At 36.8% G+C, this 22,402-nt stretch overlaps 1 long non-coding RNA gene across 1 annotated transcript; it reads left to right on the forward strand.

Moving 5' to 3' along the window:
• The first annotated feature begins 10,487 nt into the window (after positions 1 to 10,487).
• On the forward strand, positions 10,488 to 13,764 carry LOC107823570 (uncharacterized). Its single transcript, XR_001656674.2, has 2 exons — positions 10,488 to 11,314; positions 13,264 to 13,764. It is a non-coding gene; the product is annotated as an uncharacterized LOC107823570 (long non-coding RNA).
• The last annotated feature ends 8,638 nt before the right edge of the window (positions 13,765 to 22,402 follow it).

Below are 22,402 nucleotides of genomic sequence, written 5' to 3' on the forward strand. Positions count from 1 at the left end.
ATTTCAATTAATTTTGACTCTTTTACTTTATTTTATTATAACAAAAATAAAAATTACAAAAAAATAGTTTCATTAATGGTTTGTAGTCATTTTTAATCTTGAAAATACCAAAAATAGTTTTGTTTTAACAGTCAGTCTTATTTTAATAGTTATTTTGCTTACGTAGGATTAATTAATAAATAAGATCGTATTTTAGTCTCGTTCACGGGGAAAGAATAAAATTCGGGCTCAAACGACCCATTTTTAGGCTTAATTTTTCGGACCTAGCCCATAATTCCCAAGCTCATTCCCTGAGCCCAATACCCTTAATACCTTTCTTAAAAACTTAGGGACCTAATACACAAAAGACCTAGGGACTAATTTGTAAAATACACAAAAATACACATTTAGATCTACACCTATATAATAGGGGTAAGCCTAATAAGCTAGAGAGGAGACAAAAATACACAAAAAATAACGCCTATACTCTCGGCAAAAGATCTGAAGCGCCGCTGACACCGACAGAGCCCCACCTCCTCGTCATCGTCTTCTTTGACCACCCCCCCTGGTCTTCGTCTTCCTCATGTAAAAAACCTAGAAGACCCTAGGACCTAACATACAGAGTGCCGTTTTGGACTTTCAGCAACCTAACGCTAAGACCCTTAAAAGGCAGCCATTTTCTAAAAAGAAAAGGCTGAATTTTTTCGGCTCCTTGACATTGAAAAAGCCTTGGAGCTTCATCATCTTCGTCCTTGAGCTTCAGCAACAACATCCGTTTCTGTTTAATTGAAGCCAAGCTCATCTTCTCCATGAAGAGAACACCAACAGAACCCTAGGCACGCTCGAACCTAGCTGACCTAGTGGAAAAACAGACAAGAAGAAGACGAGAATAGGGAGACAACCTCACCCCTCCAAATCCCTCTCGATCTCTCGTCTTTTCTGTTTCACCTCTGCCTCCAGCAAGCTTCGCCAGAAACCGGTTAGTTCGTCATCTGTCATTCGAGTCCGTCGATTCCAACTAGGGTTCCGCTCATCGGTCCTTGTTCGTTTCCGGATCTGCTCGTTTCCAACTGAGCGAGTCATTTGTCCGTTCGCGTCGTCGGCGAGTTTTGATTCTTCGATCTTCATTCTTCAATATAAACTTTGAGTCACTTCATAAGACATTCCAGATTTTTCTGCTAATTTCACTTTCAATATTTTTGCAAATTTATGATTTGCTTTATATTTGAAAAATGTTATGATTTCCTGGGTTTTTGGAGTATCTTAATTGGTACGTGCTCAATAAAATAGCATTATGATGTTACATGTTTTGACGTTAACGTGGAGTCGAGTGATTTATTAGCATTTGTCTTAAGTTTGTATGTGTCTATTCGTTTTCCAATTTGTATCTCTATTGTACCTGTGAATGAACTCAAGAAGTTTGTTTATAATTGTATTTCTATATGGAGAAAACTGTTTCACGTTTGCACTCATTAAAATATTATGATTTCCTGGATTTGACTTGGCTATTTCTTGAGTTTGACTTATTAAATTATGTCCATAAGTTTAGTATCACGACAATCTCAGAGATTAGGGAAATATATAAATGCGCTAGTTGCTTTAGGCGCATTATAATAAAATTGTCATAGCTACGGGTACGGTTCTCGTAACGTAGTTGCGACGTTTAATTTCTAAAAATTCGGGTGTGCATTTATGTGACCTCCAAATCTCAACAGTGTTAGATAAAATGTGTCGTGGTCCGCGGGTGCATTTATGTGACGTGGTTCAAGACATGTTTTAGATGACGTTGAATCTTTCCTAAAAAATAATTAAACAAACGCGGTTTTAAAGATAAAATGCACATAGGTTTCAAAGATGTTTTAAAATCAAATAAATAGGCCAATTATAACAGTTGAGCGACCGTGCTAGAACCACGGAACTCGGGAATGCCTAACACCTTCTCCCGGGTTAACAGAATTCCTTACCCGGATTTCTGTGTTCGCGAACTGTGAAACAGAGTCAATGTTTTCCTCGATTCGGGATTTGAATCGGTGATTTGGGACACCATAAAATTATCTCAAGTGGCGACTCTGAATTTAATAAATAAATAAATCCCATTTCGATTGTCACTTTAAGTTGGAAAAAAACTCCCTTATGCCCTTCCGGAGGTGTAGGTAAAAAGGAGGTGTGACACACACGACATGACCTTTCATTATGTCGTTGATGTTTACAATATGTGCAATAACTTGGGAGATTATCATACACAACCTCCTGATAGTGCTCGACATATTTCCCGGAACTTTTGTCGACAATATGAATTTTAACTCGTTTAGGATGTTTGTCTAAAAGGTCCAGTACTACTTTTACCCTTGCGACACTTGGTCTTGTTCGATTTTGTGTTGCTTTATCAACTGCAAGGGGCTTCCCTACTGCTGAAGCAATTGACAACACTGATTTCATAGCAAAAAAATTGGGTGGCAGCATTGGAAATGAAATCCAGACAGCTGCTTTACTTGTTTCCTCTCTAGGATTAAAACCTATAGTCCATGGAAAGGTTCTAAAAAAGAATTCCTCACCCTTTTCCTTAACAATTCCAGTTGTCCTTGATAAGAACTGAACAAAGTCATCAAACAAATCAGATCTTACCAAGATATGTTGAAATTCCAGTTGCCCGACATTACAGTAGCCTTTCACGTCAAATTGCTTTGGTATGATTTGTCGCATCTCTTGAATGTCTAGTTTTCCATATGAAAACTTGAGAATTACAGCTTGGTGCAACCCTTCTTCAATGGTGAATGTATTAACCTCTTCAATAGTGAATTCCACCGTTGGTTCTCCATGAACAATATTCACAGGAATCAAATCGATTTTTGACGAAACTGCGGCAGATTTGTTTCTTTGAAATTGCCCAGTGTATGACTGTTTTGGCTTGGTATTTGGGAGTGTTTCCAGCGTGTTTTGACTTGCCTCTCCCACAGCCAAAGGCTGGGGAGAATTCACAGTAGCCATGGCTGCCCTAAGCGTGCATGAGATCGCCAAACGAGAGAGGAGACTACATCGCGTAAAAGAAAATTGCCCAGTTCGCTACAGTGCACTTTGCACTAAATGTAAGATCTATTTCGTTTGGGAATGGATTTGAGGATGAAACCAATTGGGGATTGTGAGCAAAGAGTAGATGCTTCTTTTGACACCAAATTTTCAAAACTCCTTATCTTTTCAATTAGGGTTCTGTTAAGTTATTTCAAAAACTTTTCTTTGATTTTTGACATGTTTTGCTGTGTTTGCTCGTATTATTCTTCTGCCTGAGTTTGCATGTTAAAAGTCTTAATTCCTTTTGAACTGTTTATTAGACTAATGCTGGTTTGCTTGAGTTTTGTCCGATTTATTTGTTTATCCATCTTTTAAAATTCTTCTATTGTTGAAAACCATATTGCTTTGGATCTGAGACGGTTAGTTTAAGTACAAGGCTCGATTTGAAGTTCTTTATTTCGAAACCTCTATTCCTTTGTGTGATCCTTTTGATTCTAGGTTCCTATTTCCTCTAGAACTCAAGTATGCTCGAAATCCTAATTTTTCAAAAGGGATTTTCCTCACCGGCTACTGTGAGACCTTCGCATGCTTTTGATATTCTATGTTTCTTCACTATTGATTTAATTGACTATCATGCTTCGAGTGTTGCTATCCATTGAATTTTCTTTTTGTGCTACTACTGTATGCTATTTTCCTTTTGCCAACAGGTTTGGCCTCGTATGTATAATGTTTGTGCACCCTATTTATATACTGAGTCTCCTTCTTTGACTGATTTTTAAACTTGTGACTAATTTCAAATTTTTTGTGAAATTCTGATTTCACCCACCTGTTAAGGTTAACGAATTTCTTTTCTTGTTTTGCCTTACTGAATCCTTTCCAAAATTAGAGTATTTCTGTACCTAGACTTTATTGTTTACTTAATGTTTTACTACTTCTTTTATGGCAACTGTCAGCCTACTGAAAAATTGATTTCTTTCCTTGTTTTAAACCTGTCAATGTCCGTTAAGCAAGTGATCCCTTAATTAAAGAGAAACACTTGTATAATTGATTCTAAATCATGATTGTTTCCATGTTTGTAGCTTATTACCTCTATCTTACTCGTTTTCAAAAACTATAAATACCCTACACTTCTTCTCTTTCAAACACACACGAACACAAGGCACAAACATTTGAGTTCAAAAACACACTACACTAAACCTCTCTCTCTTTTCTGCTACTACTATATTGCTGCCTTACCTAGCCGGCTAAAAGTCAAGGCTAGGCTGTGGGGAAATTTGCTTATTTTCTGCATTTGCATTTCTTTCTGGTATGTTCTAATTAAGTTTTCTGCACCAACAACAACATGCTTATTTACTGTTTCTTGCATTTTTGTCTGCCTACTATTTGTATTTAGCCCAGTACCATTGTTTATCATGCTGTAATTTCCTTTCTCCTGTTCTAAATCAATGTATTATGACTTGTGAATCCTAAATCCCTACCCCAATGTATTTAATACTTGTGGTTGGTTCGGGGCATGACAACATTGGAAATTGTTGTGCATGACCCAAACTTGATCCTCTTAGGATCATAACCTCCATGTTTCTCTTATACGTTGTGTGTTCTGGTTGATTTACAGGCATGTCAGCACTTCCTATTGTTGTGCATGCCCAAAGTTAATCCCTGCCTAAGTTTATAGGCTCCTTGCAATGGATTCTCAATCCCCTGCCCCTTTGTGTAAAGTTATTGACTCCCTGAAATGTTAATGGATGTCTCCCATCACCCTTTCCCTCTCCTTTGTTCCCTCAGCTCCTAAAACTTAGTTTCTGCACTTTCACTCTCTTCTTAGACTTAAGTTCTGTCCCCCTCATGTGATCCTTTCCTTGGGATCCATGAGCTCCCTCTAAACTTGGACACATGAGGGCTGGCATTTCCACACTACAATCATCTCTATTCTTGTTATGTAACTTGGGTGTGAGCACTGCCCGGGGTCCTATTGAGGCCTTTAGGGAACTCTGACACACTCAAGTCTGGGAAAGGCTTTGGATCAATGGCATTTTGTGGTGGTTTATTCCATAACTCAGAGAGGAAGTCAAGAATCAGGCTTCCTCTGGTTGTAACTTTTCTTTGTACTCTTCTGATGTAGTTCAGCATTCCTGGTTTGTAATAATTTATAATGAACATTTGGGGCTGGCTAGTGAAAAAGGGTTAGGTAGTTACGCATGCTCAAGGGTAGAAAACATGCATATAGGAATGCTTTTTCTACATGTTCAATTCGCATTTAGAAAATACGCCTATAGGACTACTTTTAAATTCTGCATACTCACATCGTATTTAGAAACCATGTCTATAGGACTTACTTTAAATCCTGCTTGTTCACATCTAGATAACATGTCTATAGGAATTATCTAAAATTCCACGCGTTAGTCACTGTTTAGATATCATGTTTTTAGGGCCCAATCGGTTATAACCCAGTAGCATGTTAAAATAGGTATAATGTATAGAAATCATGCTTATAGGAATTCCCCAGCAAAAACCTGTCTGTTTCCATTGTTTACTAGATATTATGCCTATAGGGTTTAACGTTATTCATTTAAATACTTTGTATACAAAGGTTTAAAATCAGCAATTATGTCTATAAAGGTCTAAAATCAGTAATCCTAGATCTCGTGTTCATAGGAGTAAAAATCAGCGATAGTGGATACTGTCATCTGCAGAAACTGAACCTAGTATAATTTAAAGATTCTTCCATTCTGAACTTTTTTTAATAATCTAATTCCCTTATTTTAACAAGGTTTAGCAAGCATGCCTATAGAATTTCAAGCAATTCGTTTTGAGTTGTCACTGTTTCACCACCTTCTGAATTAAGTAGATATCATGCCTATAGGACCCCGTCTAAACACTTAGGCAAGACTTAAAGTAATAGTTGTAAAATTGAATCCGCTTTTTTTGTTAATTTCTACAACCAGCAGGCAGGCCTGATTCAGACTTCTTATCTGAGTTATGTAATAAACAATTCTGCTTCAATAATCAAACTCCCCTAATCTTTAGTATTTTTAATCAGACCTAAATAGTATGTGCAAGTCATGCTATATATGTGCTTTGTTTGAGGAGGCATACCTGAGCCTTTATTTGCTTGCATGCTTTCCCCTAATGTGCAGTGTTATTTGTTTTGTATGTCTCCTTAGATTTTTATCCTTTGAAACCAATCAGCCTAATATCCCACCCTTTAGGACTAGTAGTCCTAAGTGCCTTCGGGACTGATAGGAATGAGACGGGTAATAGCATGCAATAGTAATCGAGACCAATCCACGCTTTAATACCTTAACGGGGTGGGAAGGGTAGATATGGATATGATGACCGGTGCGCTAATACCATGTGTATCCCCTCTTCTGAGGATTGTCTTACCGGGTGTTGCATTGATGTGATCCATATAAATATAAACCTAGGACCCCCCCTCTTTTCTTTCTATTAGCAAACTCTTTTTACTCTTCTTTTAATTGTTCTTTCTTTTATGTGTTTAAATCCCCTAATATTTAAGCCCATATTTGTCTATTTGCTAAATTCACAATAAACTGTCTGGCTGGGAACCACACTAGTGGATCCTGAGAGTGCCTAACACCTTCCCCTCGGGATAATTTCAAGCCCTTAACCAATCTCTGGTTATCCAAACAAACTTAGAATTGAACCCCATTGGTGTCTAAATGCACCTCAAATCATTAGGTGGTGACTCTTCAAAAATGCAAAACCCAGTTCCCAAAAGGAACGAGTTGCCCTCCAAATGTCATAAACCCGATTTCGCGAGAAAAAGGGGGCGCGACAACTATAGGGTGTAACAATAATAAAATTAACTTATAATTTTACATAAAAATAATAAATACACGAAAATTAATTTATCAAAATTATATGCTAAAGTTAATATGTAAGATTTATATTATATAAACATAATTAGGTATATATAAAGAGATAATTAAAAGAGTTAAATAATAAAAATAATAATAAGATAAATATGAATTATAATGGAGGAGATGAATAGTGTCACTCCATATTTGGTGTAACACTATGCATCCCCCATTTTGGGGGAAAAATGGGGGAGCATTGGAGCTCCATTATGGCAAAAATACCCCCATTTTGGAGAAATGGGGGAGGGTTGGAGATGCATTTATGTATTGTATAATTCTTATCTCTTGAACGACATTTTGAAGTTTAGCTAGAATCGAGATTTATTTCTTCAGTCAACAAATGTAATTTTCGAAGGAAAATAAGCAGATAAATAACTTATTATATAGATAGGTAGTACAAATTTCTTCGTATTTATTGTCTATGATTTTCAAAGGAAAATAAGTGGATAAATAACTTGTTATAAAGATAGGTAGCATAAATTTTATTTTTCGTGTAATAAATAAATAAAGAAATAATCTATTGCTCTAGAAATATATAGGAGGAGGTCGAGACAAGTTGGTATTATGGTATATTATGCGACAGCTACTAATTCATTAAGATCGTTGACACAGGCTCAATGGTATTTGGTTACTAAAATTTGGTGACGAGGCTTAGTGGGCGTATGTAGTGAACTCATGATGGATTCAATTGAACCCATAATTTTTTAATAAAAATTTATAGTATGTAAAATTCATTAAAAGTTCAAAATAGTACTCCCTCCGTTCACTTTTAGTTGTCAAGTATTCTAAAAATAAATTTTCATACTTCTTTTGGAGTATGAAAGAAGGGAAGAACAAATATCACTGGAGTTCCTGGGATAAGATGTGCTACCCATATGACGAAGGTGGGGTTGGATTCAAGAAATTGCAATACATATGCTCCTCATTCTCTGCTAAGAGATGGTGGAGACTCAGAACTGAAAAGAACCTATGGACAAAATTTCTCCTGACAAAATATTGTCCTAGGTCCAACTTACTATCAAAATAGAAAATTCCAAAGACTCCAACATTTGGAGGAATTTACTAGACACCAGGAAGATGATTGATTCCAATATCATGTGGAAACTAGGAAAGGGGCATGTTCTTTTCTAGTGGGATAACTGGATTAGATTAGGACCCCTAGTCCAACACAATATCCAACCTAGGAAACCTGGGAACACAAAAGTCAAAGATTTCATTTTTGAAAACAATTGGAATTCAAATACACTCAGGAGAACTCTCTCGGATCACATTACTGAAGAGGTTTTAAAGGTGGACATTAGAAACAAGGAAGATACAACTATTTGGTGCTTGAATCCTAATGGCCACTTCTCATGCTCCTCTGCCTTCAAAGCATTCAGACAAAAAAAGAACAAGAACCCACAATTGCTAAGCTATGGAGTAATGAAATACCATTCAAAGTCTCATTCTTGAAGTGGAGGATCCTAAAAAAGAAACTTCCAATTGGGAACATTTACATAGATTTTGTCTCAACATAGCTACTGGATGTGTTTGCTGTAGAGAAGCCAAGGAGGAGACTGCTAATCATGTTTTTATTCAGAGTGATATATCTTCTAAATACATGGAGAAGAATTGCTAGTCCCCTGGGTATTCATATCACACCAGTGAATATCCATAATACTCTTAATAAATTGTGGAAGCTCAAGCCTAACAACGAGATTCATAGGATGCTTTTACAAATTACCCCTATCATTGTATGTTGGAAGTTGTGGAAAGCTAGATGCTCCAAAAAAAATATGGCCAACAAGATACATCACTGACAAGAATTTGGCACCAGATTACCTTCCAAGTAAAGGTATCTCGGGGCAAAAGGATCAGTAGAATGGAATCTAAGTGGAACTGGGACATGATATGTAAAATTCTATGGATTACAAGCCTAAGCTTATTAGCAAACTTGTAAAGTGGAATGACATTCTCTGCAATTCTCTCACTCTTCACACCGACGGGAGCTACATGGCTAGGGTGGGCAAAGCTGGTGCAGGAGTAGTAGTTAGGAGAAGAAATGGAGAGATGGTCATGGCATTTGCTATACCTCTCCAATTCTCAACTAACAATTATAGTGAGACATATGCAACCTTGCTTGGAATTAATCGGTGCTATGCACATCACATAGATATCTTGTGCCTTCAACTTGACTCATAACTACTTGTTAATATGATTAATGACAAGCTCAATCCCCCATGACACTTGTACAATGAAGTAGAGCAAATCTAACACAAAATCAGGGAAAAACAAATTCAAGTCCATTACTGTTACAGAGAAGGAAATAAGGTGGCTGATTCACTTGCAAAATATGCCACAACACTATGCTGAAATGAAGTCTATCTGCAGGAGAATGACTTACCTCGGGAAGCTAAAGGAGCACTTAAAATGGACAAATTGGGACTCCCTTCCTTAAGGATAAGGGCAACCAAATACTCCGGGGGTACTTTGATCCTCCTTGAACATCTTTCATCTTTTCTTCGAGGCATGTTCTGATTCACCAAATAGTCATGCCTTTTGTTTCGGCTCTGCCAACACTCCTATAGGAAGTTGGCTTTGCTGAATTTTTTGTCTAACGTTGGTTATGCTCTAGCATTGTTCCTAGTTGGTTTAGATTAACTAGATTATATGGAGGTTAGATTTTATGTCCCCCTCCTTGTTGTATTAATTTTCCTTTGAGTTAATAATATACAAGGTTGGGGTGTAGGCCAAGCCCCCACCACCACAGGAGATGAAATCCTGGGTGGATGGATTGAATTAAAAAAAAATACTAGTCACTTTTCGTATATAAAGAGAAAAATAATTTATTTTTCGTGTTTTGCCCTAAGCATTAATTACTCATTCCAATTAATATTATACATCAATTAATATGAGTATCATGGTAATTATATACTTTATTTATTATTTTTTAAGGGATGTGCTAAGTTAATAGTAGACGAGTAAAAGTGAACTGAGTGAGTAGATATGAACTCATAACTTTAAAAATATAATGGATTCAATTTTAAAAACGTTAAAATTAGAAGTATTAATCCATAGAGTTAAAATTCTAAATTCACCTTGGAGGCTTTCTACTTTTGCTGCACCAAATCTATCATGAGATTAAACGGACTCTTAGAACACCATCCTCAAATCAATCTTATACTTCGATTAAATTAAAGACTCTTTATTTAGTAATCGAATTAAGATATATTCCTCCTCCCTTGTTGCTTAGCAACTCCTAACCAGATAAGTTTTCACCTAAATATCTTAGATGAATACTATAAAACGCATGCACCCAACGGGCATTAAAGCTCCTGCTTTTTACTTTTAAAATTTATTTTGAGCTATTATAAAAATCTACATTAATTTTAGAGGAAGGGTGGAGGAATTGAGTATAAATTTTGCTAAATGGCCTAGATCAAGATTACATCCGAACTACAAACACGTTGACTATCTTCTGAAAATCAATAATGTCCGTATTATTCAGCATTTATTTACGTTCTTTAGACATATTGACAATTGAAGTTCCAAGTCAAGAAAAATTTGTACAAGGTGGTGGGGAGGGGGGGGGGGGGGGTTTTAGGTGTGGTGGCGACAGTTGGGCCGAGAATGGGTGTTAATTGTGGCTTTGACTGACGTCTGGCCGGAGTAATACAAAGCGCATATTGGACCCTATCTATTTCGGAAGCTACTTTTTCAGACACAGGTGCTGCTATAACGTATTGATTCTTTAGTTAGATTGTTGAAGACGTTCGTCAAACAAGTCACGTAGATTTGCCAAGGTTGACCCCAAAATTTTCGAAATATGTTGTCGTGCAGCTAGGCGAAGCCACATGATGATAAGAACCGACTATCCTTCGTCAAAAAATTGCACTATGTACATAAATAAAATACTATGTTTTAGAGGTATATAACACATATTGAATGCTCTTTGTCGAAAATATTTTTCACTTTTTTAAAAATTAAACAGCCTTGGAGAAAATTCTAGGCAATCAGAATACTGCATCCTAAATGACGAAAGTTCAATAGCCGAAAGCATCATTAGTTTAGGTTCTAGCTGCTTTTTGAAGAATGAGCCGATAGGTGTCTATTTGTATAGAAAATAGCTGCTGATAGATTCCAGTAGTCGATATGCTTTGTGTGCTGAGGCAAGCACTAGGCGTTCTCATTACATTTTACTTTACTGCTATTAATAAGCGAGAACCGAGAGGAGCTTCCGGTTCAAGTTCCAAAAAAAAAAACATAGAATTTTACTTTATTCCATTTTTGTCCATGTTTTCTATTAGCACCCCCAGCTTATACAAAAGCCCAACACCTGTGAATTTATATGGACAATTGTGCTGTATAAGAAGTCCTAATCATCTGCTCATCTTCTCTCCATCGTGGTCTCTACTTTTTTTGTGTCATTTTTCGATCTACTCGATTGTCTCAGTTGCTTCTCTTGCCAGGTGAGTGCTAAAATTTGTTATTCACCGTTCAAATTGACAATTATTTGGGTCCTTTGTTGGGTTACCTCTGTTTTCGCTGATGTCTGTGTGGTTACTTCTTTTACGATTACTGCAATTTGTAGAGTCTTATATGCTTGAGTATAATGGGAAAACAAATTAAATCTGTGTTGATCAAAACTCCAGGAATTGATTTTGCCTTTGTTAAAGTATTGGGTTTTTTCCCCTTTCGATAAGTAAAGTGATGTCAAAGTGTTGGGCTTTCCTCTGCCAGGAAGTACTAAATTAGGAGTTAGCTTTTTTTTTTTTTTTTTGGGGGGGGGGGGGGGGGCGGGGGGAGGGGGCATCCATTTCAGAGATCAAGTTTGCACTAGACTTGATGCCTCAAAGTAGTATTATTTGAAGCACCAGACTATACTTTGATGATTTGACTATGCAGTATTACCTGATAGTCTCTACTGAGTCTATTTATCCAGCAGAAAGCTGTAGCAATACAAGGTTTGCTGACATAAACTAACTGCTTAATCTCTAATAACAGGTCAAACACTGTGTGTATCGAATTTTAGCTTAATCAACAAAGATTTCAAGCAGAAGAGTTTACCAAGAGTTAAGTGTTAAAGATAAGCAATTTTTTAGTTTATCCTTTTTAAATATGCCCATCCAGCCCAATTACAATTGAGGAGATGACAAATGGGCATACTCATAGCCATTCGTATATGTCAACAAAGTTTTCTGTAAAACTTTTTCAGGAATTACTTGAACGACATCTTAAGAGTTAATACAGTATCCTTTTTGTATCCGCTGCAATATTTCGTTCACCTATAGTACAGTAAATATCTAAAATTGCCAAGTGCGTGTCCTCATGCTGAAGTTTCAACTGAGTTTCTGTATTGACATAATGATCGCAAGAAGTCGATCTACCATGAAGTTGAGAAACTTTCAAGGAGTAAGCTAAATATTCCCGAAGAAGTATAAATGTACTTTCAGCATTGCTTTGAGCATCCTAGAAGGTTATTTAAGAAGGATACCTAGAATCATTAACTAAAAACTGCATTTCAGGTGATAAATAAAGCTGGCAAATTTTAGATGTGCTAGCTGTTAGTTATAACATAATATGTATTTTACTCTTGATGCAATTTTAGAACTTGATCGATGATGCCAAAGCCCCATCTCCTGGGTCCTTTGGACATGGAATCTTGGCCTTGGTCAAGGTCAAATTTGTGGCTTAGTTTGAAAAGACCTAACTGGGTCTGCGTACATATTACCCTCCCCAGACCCCACTTGTGGGATTATACTGGGTCGTTGTTGTTGTTGTTTGAAAAGACTTAACATTGAGACAAGGCACAATTTCAGACTTTTGCTTTTCTTTGTTTTTGTTATGTAGGGTCTGCATTAAATACACACTGTGAGGGCAACATGTGTGACAAAATTACTTGGCCTCATTGTGCCTGTTTAATTTGGCATCTGTCCATTATATTGTTAGATGTGTATTTTAGTCATTATTGAAATAGAGAAAAAGGAGGATAGTACATCTGTACATGCCCTAGAAAGCAAAAGGGAACTGCACTAATATTTGGCCATAGGTTGAAATAGATATAGCTGTCTCTCTGTGAATCTTATGAATGATATTCTGGCAATGTTTACAATGGTGGTAATATATTGAATAGGCAATAGATATGATGAAAGCAGGGGGGATTTTAGTGCAGCAATAGTGTGCAGAAGGTAGACTGACATGGATGAGAAGGATGTGTCTGCAGTTAGAAGGGAAAAAAAAAACAGATCCACCACTAGAACCTTTGTCACACTTTTTAAAGTTTTACCCCACAAAGCTAATGACGCACGTTTGGTTTCTCTCTTCTTTTCTTTGTTGTGCGAATCTACTTTTGGTTCCTGTTTTCTTTCTAATGTGAGTCTACTTTTGTTTCCCATTGCTTCCCCATCTCCCTTTTCAGCTCAAGGAAATGGTGAAAAGATGGTTGTGGTAGAACTCACATTTGATGTAGAAGTCCAAAAAACAACTCACATTTGATGTAGAAGTCCAAAAAACAACTCACATTTGATGAAAAATCTGCAGCAGTTGTTCTATTCTGACCATGACACACTACCATCCAGGATAGTTATAGTTGAATTACTGAAAATTATCGGCAAGAAAAACCTGAACCAAAAGTTTGTGCAGATAGAGAGAAACCTGGACCAAATGATTCTGCCAATAGAGAGCTCTAGAATAGAATTGACATGTCGATGCTGCTGTTTTTCCAGTGCGACTTCCCTTTATTCTTGATGATGATAGAAGGATTTTTGTTGGACTTCATACTGTTGAAGTTTTCCCAGTATTTAACAAAATGTAGGAGTTGTATAAAATATTTTCTTTCCTGAAGTAAGTATCAATCTGATGAGAATATTTGAGCTGTAATACAATTTTTTATTTTCTATTACAGATCTTTATTTCTTTTCATGGTGCAGTAACTAATAAGATTTGGAAGTATTGCAATAGCATGACTGGTTAAATGGGCGTGTTGGGTCAATTTTGGGCGGGTCAAAATGGGTTGAGTCAATAATTCGACCCCCCCAAAAGTTACTTGGGTTAAGATGGGTTGGGTCAAGATGGGTTAAAATTCGGGTCATAACCCAACCCGCCCAACTCTTATTAAACTTTAATTAATATGTGTTATTTTCTTATAAATTGTATAATTACTAAATAAGGCTTTTTTGCTTTTGTTATGGTCATATTTAAAATATTAAACAAAAAATAAAATTATTTTTAAGATATTTTGACAAACTTGCTCATGGATCAATTTGGGCTAAAAATTAGCCCAACTTTAAATCGGTTGAAATGAGTTGGGTTAAGATGAGCTAAGTTTAATAAATGGGCGGGTCAATAACCAATCCAACCTTAGATGGGTTGGACGGTTCATTTGGGCTTGGGCCAAATTTGACAGCCCTAATGACTGCTAATGCTATAGATGCAGGAAAATACATCTATATTGTCAGATAACATTGAAACAAGAAAATAAAAAGCAATTGGGCAAAATGGTACAAAGATGCTACTCTAACTTAGTCATTTATGTTATTAACTGATTTTCTTAATAAAATTGCAAAAACCATGAAAGATATTTTGAATTAAAAGTAACGTTACATAAATTGTTGGGCTCATGCTACACGGGCCAACTGTATCTAGTGTATATATATTGGGCTTATCAGAAAGAGTTGACGACATTGTCATGCCACGTTTGACTTAAGTTTTTGTTTTTGTTCTTTTTGGAAGGTGTGAAGGTTCAATTCTGAAAAAACTTTGTCCTACTTAGCTCATCAACCTTGAAAAAGTAAACAAAACCGGTTTACAAATCTCGATATATCAAAGAGAGAGAACAAATTCTTTACAGAATTGGCTACCAAACCGCCTAATTAATCACCAAAAATTTTGTATTGCGGTTTAAACGATATGTGAGTTCGTCCGATATTAATTGATAAGTAAAAAAATAAACGAATAAATTAGAGAATAAAATAAATTAAACCAGTATGCTAGCCAGGTCTCGACCTCGACTTGGGATAGCCTCGAGGTGGGATAGTAAATGATAAAGCAACTTTGATAAACAGTAAATGAAATGGCAAGAAAGTAATAAGTGTATCAATTCTTCTAGTGAACAATAACGACCCTTACAAATGAATGGGATCCTTCTTTATATAATAGAGAAGTCCTAAATAAGGTACACTTCTAATTATATTAGGAAACCATATTAACATCTAATTAACCGTTGTAAATTGATCAACTCTGAGATTCACGACAGGGTCCTCGACCAATCGCGAATATCTCTTCTTTTCCGTCATCAAGCTATGCCGATGTCACTCGAAGTCTGCCTCTTTCTGGATGCAATCGATGTCTACCTCGGTCCGGACTCGACGTCCTAGCTCTTTGACGTGACATTCCTATCTCGACCAAAGAACAAAATCGGGTAGCCCCAATTTCTACCGTATATAGATAGTCCCCTCGTTTCTTAGAGTAAAACGATAAGAAACGACTTGAGCCTCGATTTTCTGGAGACCCTGATAATGATGTCATCCCCGTGACGTAAGCGATCGAGGTGACCGAAACGTCCTATCGGTACAGTTCTCCAAACCATTAATGCTTGCCAGTGGACATTCGGTCACTAGCACCACCGAACCGTTGTCATGAATGTATAAGTACAGGCTCTTTGGTTGAATCAAAATTTTACTTTCACCTCTGTAAGCACGTAATTTTTGCCTTATGAGAGAATTACCCCCAAAAAATTCAAAATAAAATAATTTTCCTTTGTGTGCAATTTTGAGAAGTTTCGTGGCATTTTTGATAATTATTTGTATTTGTCCATACATGTTTATTTGTTAAAATAAAAAAAAAATACAAAAATATGTCGCATTTGCATTTAGGATTTAATTCTACAATTAGGAGCAATTAAGTTTGTTTTTACAAAGAACAAAAAAATCATAAAAATATTGTACGTTGCATTTTTAGCATTTAATGTCCAAATTGTGTGATTTTATCGTAATTGCTATTTAATTGTGTGTTAATTGTTATTAAGAGTTAATTTGTACTTTTATAAATTAATTTAGTTCTATAGGATAATTTAGGATTTTTAGAATTTAGTTTAGTTTAAGAAAAAATAAAAGAAGAAAAAGAAGCAATAAAAGAAGAAGAAAATCGGATTGGGCCACCTTTTAATTTAAATCAACCATGGCCCAAACCAAATAACCCCACCGGGTCGACCCGACCCAGTCCGCCCCATAACCCAAACAAATCCTAACCCCACTTCTTCTATTTTTCATTTTTCATTTTTTGGAAACCCTAACCTAAAGCCACCCCCCATCTTCTTCTTCTCCAAACCAACCCCCCAGCTCCAATAACCCCTGCCATGACTGCCCCTTCCCCCTGCTGCGTCGTCTTCTTCGCAACACCCCATCCCCCTCGTCCCAAACGACCATGGCTGCCTCACCACCATCTACTCCAAACGAACCACCATGAACGACCACGTCGACCACCCTTGCTGCTTCTTCTTCTTCGTCCAGCTGCCTTTCTCCCCTTCATAACCACCAGCGAGCAACTCCAGCTCGAAGCCCGTCGACCAGCAGCTCCTCCTCACGACCAGCTGCTCAACACACACACACACAGTCGCCATGGCTGCTGCTTCTGCTGCTTCGTCTTCAACTGCCTTCTCCCTCACGTCCAGCTGACCACCAGCAGCCCAGCCTCCCATCTTCACCTTCTTTGTCGAGCTCCAGCTCCACTGCCTCCCCTCGTCAGCCACTGCTACTGTTGCTTAACCAAGCAACCAAACAATCCGTCGGCAACCAGTGACCCCCATCGTCCTAAAATGACCCCTCCATCTCCAAGCCACAGCTGCTCACCCCAACTCCATCTTTAGGTTCAATCCGTCGAGGTCGTCGTTTGTCGTTCTGAGTTCATCGAGGTTAAAAGAGAAGGTGGGTTGTCGTTGAAGTCGAGATTCGTTAGGTCGTTGGCAGTCTTGGTTCGAGTTTTCCATTTCCGTTCGAGTTCGTCGTTGGTCATTTCCGGTTAGTTGGTTTAAGATTCATTTCTGTCCGTATTTTGTTTGATATTCTCGGATTTGAAATCAGTATATGTTTGATTCTTTTCTTGTTCGTTGTTATCATTTCTTGATTATTTCTTCAGTTTGTTTTATGTTCTTGTTTTGTTTTAATATAGAAGTGTTTAGTTTAATCATGTTGTTAGATTTAATTTAAAGTTCAATTGATTATTGAGTTTAGTGATTTGAATCTACTTGTTTGTTATGTTCAATTTGTTACTGTTATTGAATCTGAAAGTATGTTTGTTGTTAAAAATATTGTTCAGTCAAAAATATTGAGTTTCTCGCCTAAATTTGTTGATGAAATTTGATTAGGAATTGGTTATAGCTGTTGTATTTTGGTTAGATTGATTAGGTGAATTGGTTATAGCTGATGGGGGTAGAATGGTAAATTGCAGTATTTTCAGGGGTAGAATGGTAAATTGTAGTATTTTCAAGGGCATTTTCGGGATTTTAAAGGAGTCTTAAAAATAATTAATGAGTGCTCTGTCCACCAAGCATTAAATAATATTAAAATAATATTAAAATAATACATAGTGTGGGACAAGGCATAATGATAGGGAATTAATACATTGTTTAATATAGTGGGGGACAAAGCATGCAGTAGTGGGGTAATAAGGGAATTAAATAAGGAAAAGATATGTGTTAGTTTAATTTTCTATTACGCAGTTAAATTTTATTTGAAGGTCTTTGTATTTATTTAAAATTTTCTCAAAAGAAGATAGTGAGATTTAGTTTCAAGTTTGTAAATAAATAGAGGGGGAGCTGGACAGAAAAAAGGAGGGGGATTCGAGAGAGAATAGGGGAATTTTCTGAATATTAAGATTGCGGATTTTTCGGAACAAAAAAAACATTCTGAAAATCTAAAGAGAGAATAGTATACATCCGATATACACTCTGGATACACTGGATATACAAAGGGAGAATTCATTTTGAAAAGAAAAAAAATTCGAAAAGGAATCTAAAAAAAAAGGGGTTGATTTTTGACATCAGAAATTCATAGTTTAGGAGTGAAATACAAGCTGAGTTTTTTTTTTTACAAAAAAAGGAGTTCAATAGGTTGAGAGTTAAAAACTGAAAAGTGAGGTCTTATTTACTACTGAAAATCAGAATCAGTTTGTTTCCGTTTAATTGAGGTTTTTAAGTGGTTTCTTGAGTTGTTATTCCTGGTCTGCATTGGTTTGTATTGATATTGTTTCATTGAGTGTGCTGGAATCGTGTTGGTTTTCAAATATGTCACTTGGTGTTCCGTTTGCTGGTTGTTGCTGGTTATTGTTGCTGTTGTTGTGTTACATACTACTTTGCTGACCTTCTTCTTCTTGTATTGGCAATACCAGGTACACAACTGTAACTTTGGCATATTGTAGGCTGAAATGTGAAAGCATGAATACATATGAAGAATGGAACTTTGAAGTTTTAATTTAGCATTTTCTTTGTTTCTTTTACTAATTGTATTTAGGCTATTTCGTGTATTATTATTCTGTAAATTTCTGTCGCTTTGCATAACTAGGCATCTTGTAGTGATGTATTAAATAATACTTTGCTTTAACTTGATTATTAGGTAGTATATATTTAAGCATGCTCATTACTGTCAAACTGTTTAATAATTGGAATAAGAGGAAAATAACATAAGTTGGTCTTTAGTGAATCGGCTTGGCAAAACTGATTAGTTCACTAGCTATGAAGGTTTTAATATTGTCAACAGTAGGTTAATCGTGAACATGTAGCTAAATTTAGTTAGAGCATGAATTTAAATTAATTTCGTGAATTAGGCATTATGGCATGATTTGAGTTCAAACAAGACGAGTTAACGTTTAAATTTAATAAACTTTCGAATATGCATTAGTAATTAAGATTGATTCTAATTTCAAATAGTTGTAAATAATTAATTCCAACGGTTCAAGTCATCTAACAATGCGAGTTTAATCTAGTTATAGGATAATTAGTTTCTTTTGAATATATTATTTGTCGATTCCGTATTTTATTTATAATTTCAACTTTAGTAGTATTCCTTTCCGTTAACATTTGTCTTAATCTAGCATTTAATATGTTACGCTTTTTTTAAGCATGTAATTAATTAGGATTTTTTCTCTTTTATTTTAGAGACGAATTTAATAGAAATGTAGTCACTTTAGGATATCCTTAAAATAAATGAGGCGTGCTTCGCCAAAATAAATACAAAATTGCGGGGCCCTCAATAATTATTTGTTTTAAAATACTTAGATTCCGGGATGAGCCGTTTAGCAAATTTCACGGCCCTACCCAAAATAATAACAATGCGTTAGTCTTTAGGCGCGTATTTAATAATGTTATTTTCCTAAACTCGGGTGCACATTTATGTGACCCAAATCCAAATCTCAACGGAGTCGAAGTGTGTCGACGACCACGGGTATATTGACTGTGACGTGGTTCGAGATATATTTTCACGAGGTTCCAATTCTCGATAAAAAATAATAATAATGATAAAAGCGGTTAAAAGTTAAAATTCGCACATATGTTCTACATGTATTATATCAGATAATCAAGCCGAATATGATAGTTGAGCGACCGTGCTAGAACCACGGAACTCGGGAATGCCTAACACCTTCTCCCGGGTTAACAGAATTCCTTATCCGGATTTCTGGTGCGCAGACTGTTAAACAGAGTCAATATTTTCCTCGATTCGGGATTCAACCGGTGACTTGGGACACCATAAATCTCCCAAGTGGCGACTCTGAAATAAATAAATAAATCCCGTTTCGATTGTCCTTTAATTGGAAAAAACTCCCTTCCGCGCCCCTTTTGAGGCGGCGCGGGCGAAAAAGGAGGTGTGACAGCTCTGGCGACTCTGCTGGGGATTAACCCAGAACCACTGGTTCAGGGCTAGAAATTCGAGCTTAAAATAATTGTTGTATTTGGCTTTATTGTATGATTGAGCTTAAATGTGCAAAATGATGCTTTTTTACCGCTTTGATATTATTTGAACTGTACATATAAACTGTACCGAAACCTTCTCTTCTCACCTCCGGGGATGTGCTTACTGGTTGAGACTCCTTATTCTGTTAGTGTCATACCCTGAAATAAAAGAGGCTCGGAAAGTTTCTAAGTCGGCTGGCCTTTTGGTTCCCGGAAAGGAGCTCCTTCCTCAACTCGAGTTGTCCTCTCGGGTACACTGTCTAGAACATATACCCAGGTTGAACCTAGAATAACTTGACTTCATGTTGGATCCCTAGTAGGAACGTTTATTTGCATCATGTTGCATTTGACTTAGGGCACTGAATATCTGCTGGGGACCGAACCCAGAATCTTTGGTTCAGGGTTCACGAATTCAAGCTTAGAATAATTGTTATTATTTGGCTTTATTTATTATCTGATTTTATTACATGTTTTAGCCTAAATGTGCAAAATGTTGCTCTTACCGCTTTGATATTATCTGAACTGTATATATAAATTGCTACGAAATCCCTCTCTTCTCTCTCTTGAGGAGTGCACGCTGGTCGTGACTTCTTTCTGTTAGTGTCATATCCCAAAATAGAACGGGGATTCGGAGGAGTTGCAAAACCGGATAATCTTTTGGTTACCGGTACGCAGTTCCCATCCTTGGCTCGAGTTGTCCGCTCGGGTTAGTCAGGTCTAGAACAAACACCCATGATAAACCTAGTATAACAAAACCTCATGCCGGATCCCTAGTAGGAACGCTTATTTGCATCATGTTGCATTTGACTTAGGGGACTCAACACAGGGGTTGGGTCCGTCTAGGACAAGCAACCTGAAATAAAAAAAGACCATCATGCTGCATCCTGTTTGTTTTGCACATTTATTTGCTTCAGATCTGCATGCTGACCGGCTTCTGAAATCGGAAATTTTTGAAACAAAATTGTGAAAAAAATAGCAATGTAGGGAGATAACTACTTATTTTTAGAAAAATAAAACCAATGTCCAAGTAGTGTCAAAACCCTGTCGAAATTTTGAAAAAAAAAATTGTCTTTTTAGTTTGATTTATTTGAAAAAAAAAGTCTTGTTTACAAGTTTAGTTTATGTTGGGCGAACTACGCCGGTTTGATTCTCACAGGGTGTGAGATACGTAGGCAACCCTCATCGGGTCCAACCTCCCATTTTGCAAAAATAGCAGCAAAACAAAATGTGTCAAAATTTTAATTTTAGACATAAATAAATCGGGTGATGACCGTTTTTGTCAAAATAGCCGAATGTTCCCAAAAGGGATGCCGGAAGGCTGACTTTGTATAAACGGCCACCTTTGGTCATTTTTTAGATTTTGGCCGTTTGCCCACACAGCCGTGAAATCTTCGTCCCTGAGGCGTTGAAAGGCTGTGGTTGCAATATCGGGTCTTCTATTTTGAAAATGAATAAAAAAAGTCATAAATAAGTCGGGTGATGCTGTTTTTATCAAAAATAGCCGAATGTTCCCGAAAGGGACGCCGGAAGGCTGACTTTGTACAAACAGCCACTTTGGGTCATTTTTTAGGATTTTGGCCGGTTAGCTAACGCAGCCTTAAAATCTTTGTCCCCGAGACACTGAAAGGCTGTGTTTGCAACACCAGGTCTTTTATTTTAATTTGTAAAAAAAAACAAACAAAGAGTCAGCGGTCAGGTGAATACCGTTTGGATTTTTGGTCAAAATAAGCCGAGCCAGCTTCGGCAGTGTCTTAAACCGTTCTTGCCGAGATAGCCTTAGAGTATCTTTCAATTGTCGAAAGGCTATTTCGTAAAAGAACGGACAAGTTTGTAAAGTGTCATAAAATAATCCTCCCCGGCCTCAAAATTCATGTGAAATTTGGAAGGGGCCACGTTTGCAAAAATAACCGTTTGGTTGCATTTGTCAAACAGAGAAAGGAAGCTGGCCGTTTGTTTTGAGTTTGTAAATCTTTTGATTAGAATATGTGGGTTGTTTGATTTTCGAGTTTGTAGGCCATATTTAAACCTTTGAAACCCAGTTTGTTTTATTATGAAAATTGAAAATTCCAAAAAAAATGTTTCATTGTTGTTACCTTTCATTTTGTCCGAACTACGCAAGGTCTGATTCATGCAGGGTCATGATACGTATGCAATCTCTATAAGATCCGACCACACCTAAAAAAAAGATGTTGAAATGAAAAAAAAAAGAAAAAAATGTTGTTAATAACGAGGACTGTCTGCGTCCATTCTAACCTGTTTTGCTTTGAATTATGAAGAAAATTGAGGTAGTCGGTTTGTGGTAAGATGGAAACACAAGATCCAAGGTAAATGATAACTGATATCGAAGTTGTTACAAGTGCTCAAGAGACTCAGGGTCAGAGGGTTCAACAAGAGTCTACTGTGCCGGAGAAAAATAGAATACTGAAACAGCAAATGACCGAAGTGTGTCAAGCATGGGCTAGTGGCCAAGGACAGCCTCGTCATGCGTCACAATTTGCGACACAACAAGAGCAGTACCACTCTCCTGAGTACCACTCGTACTCGTTTGATCTTCCTGCAAAGATTGAGAAGCCTGCCCGAAAGATGGTACAGGAAGAAATGACCCAAAGAGTGA

Source organism: Nicotiana tabacum, chromosome 16, assembly GCF_000715075.1.
Source record: "Nicotiana tabacum cultivar K326 chromosome 16, ASM71507v2, whole genome shotgun sequence".
Lineage (NCBI taxonomy): Eukaryota > Viridiplantae > Streptophyta > Magnoliopsida > Solanales > Solanaceae > Nicotiana > Nicotiana tabacum.